The 1901-nt window shown below is 40.7% G+C and overlaps 1 pseudogene; it reads right to left on the bottom strand.

Moving 5' to 3' along the window:
* Positions 1-223: 223 nt before the first annotated feature.
* On the bottom strand, positions 224-1678 carry LOC102842954 (annotated as a pseudogene).
* Positions 1679-1901: the final 223 nt, after the last annotated feature.

The raw sequence follows: 1901 nt of genomic DNA, 5'->3' as shown, positions 1-1901 counted from the left end.
CACGGGAGAAAGATGAGACTTTCTACTCCCGTAAAAATTTACACCCTCGGAAACCCTGTACAGGGTCGTTATGGGTCGGAACCGACTCCATGGCACTTAACAACAACAATACAACCAATATTAATATAAAAGGGCCATACCCCTAATATGAAAAAAAGTAAGTCTTTAACTGCTTTGACACAGAATCTGAACAGTTAGTCACTCATTTCTGAATCTTCATCTTTCATCTGTACTTAGATTTCTCTTTATCTTTGGACTTCTTTGGACTCCTGCTGCGGTCTGTTTTCTTACTCCTTTCTCTTTCAGAGGGGTTTGAGTGGTGTTTGGATTTGTGACTGTTACTGTAGTGACCATCCCTTTCTCGAGATCAGCTATGACTTCAGGTTTGAGGTTGTTCTCTCTTTTGTTTCTCCCAACAACTTTCTTCTTCTTCATAGTGTCCAAACCCCATTTCCCTGTAGATATCCTGATTCGGGTTTTTGATGGGCATGTAGTCCTCATCTTCTTTTTCTTCAGAGCAGTGACGGGTTTTCTTTTTGTGTTTTTTACTTGTGTGTGAGTGACTCGATTTTGAGTCTTCTGCCTCCTCATCCAATACAAGCTCATACTTTGCATCCTGTTTGGGCTTTACTTGATCTTTCAGAACCAAATTAGGTGGTTTACTCTGTTCCTTTTCATAATCCTTGAAATTACTCTTGGTGTACTTCCCATCTTTTCCTTTCCATTTAACCTTTGCAACAGATTGGCTGAAGTCCACATGTATTCTTCTGTCAGCTATGAGTACATTGTCCATTTTGAAAAAGGCTTTTTCACAATCTTCTTCCTTTTCAAATTCATTGAAGGCATAACAGAGAGATTCTCCTGTCTTCCAGTCCCGGATAACTTCACAACTTTTGATTGGCCCAAATCTTGAGAAGATGATCTCCAGATCCTCATCTGTGGTTACTGGATTCAATTTACACACAACCAAGACATTTTCTGGAGGTTTAATGTCTGCATCGGGTAGGTCTCCCACCATTTCTAATAGAATAGCTTGTGTTTTAGCCTCTTTTTCTGCTTTTATTTCTTCTGTTTCTTCAGCTGACCTTCCTTTGAAATCATCAATTTCTTCATCTGCTCCTATTTGACCACTATCTAGTTGCTCCTTTGTTGATTCTGGTGATCGATCAGGAATTAATAAATCAGGAGGGTCATCAAACAGATCATCTAAAATCACTGATATCTTGGTAAGGTACAAAGTCCTTGTCAACAAAGGTCTCAATAATTTTCTTAATTATGTCCATGCCTACTGTTACCTCACCAAACACTGTACGTACACCATCAAAGTAATCTAGATTGTCTCCTGTATTTATAAGAAACTGAGATCCGTGCTGGTCACTGCCATTGTTCACCATGGACACACTGCCTCTCTTCTTGTGCTTAATTCTTGGCACTTTTTCTGCATCAAAAAAACTTGCTTGATCATCTAGAACTGACCCAAACCAGATTCTCCTCCATGGCCAGTCCCCGTAGGATCACCAGTTTGTATAATAAAACCCCTTTGTACATTGTGAATAAGGCAATAATTGTAATATTTCATTTTGCACAACTTCAGGAAATTCAAGCAGGCGCGCAGCCGCTCCACCGTGTACAGATCGATGACCATGTCACCCAAAGTTGTCTCCAGGAGGACCGCCATGGGGCCTGCTAGTCAGCTGTAACTAGCTGGGAGGGTGACAGCCGCTGTATAGTGTTTTGATACATTTTATAATCATTCTTCTGAATTCCTTCTCAGGCATTTCCAAAGCCTGCCCATCTTCCAGTATGGAGTGTAGGTCTACTTCCAGCTCATTTGCCTCATTTACTTTATCTCGTTTCTGGACATGTGCAGATATGGTCATCTGCTTCTGTTTTTTGGGCAT

Source organism: Chrysochloris asiatica, unplaced genomic scaffold (genome assembly GCF_000296735.1).
Source record: "Chrysochloris asiatica unplaced genomic scaffold, ChrAsi1.0 scaffold00029, whole genome shotgun sequence".
Lineage (NCBI taxonomy): Eukaryota > Metazoa > Chordata > Mammalia > Afrosoricida > Chrysochloridae > Chrysochloris > Chrysochloris asiatica.
Note: the sequence above shows the minus strand (reverse complement) of the source record. Positions and strands in the feature narration are given on the sequence as shown.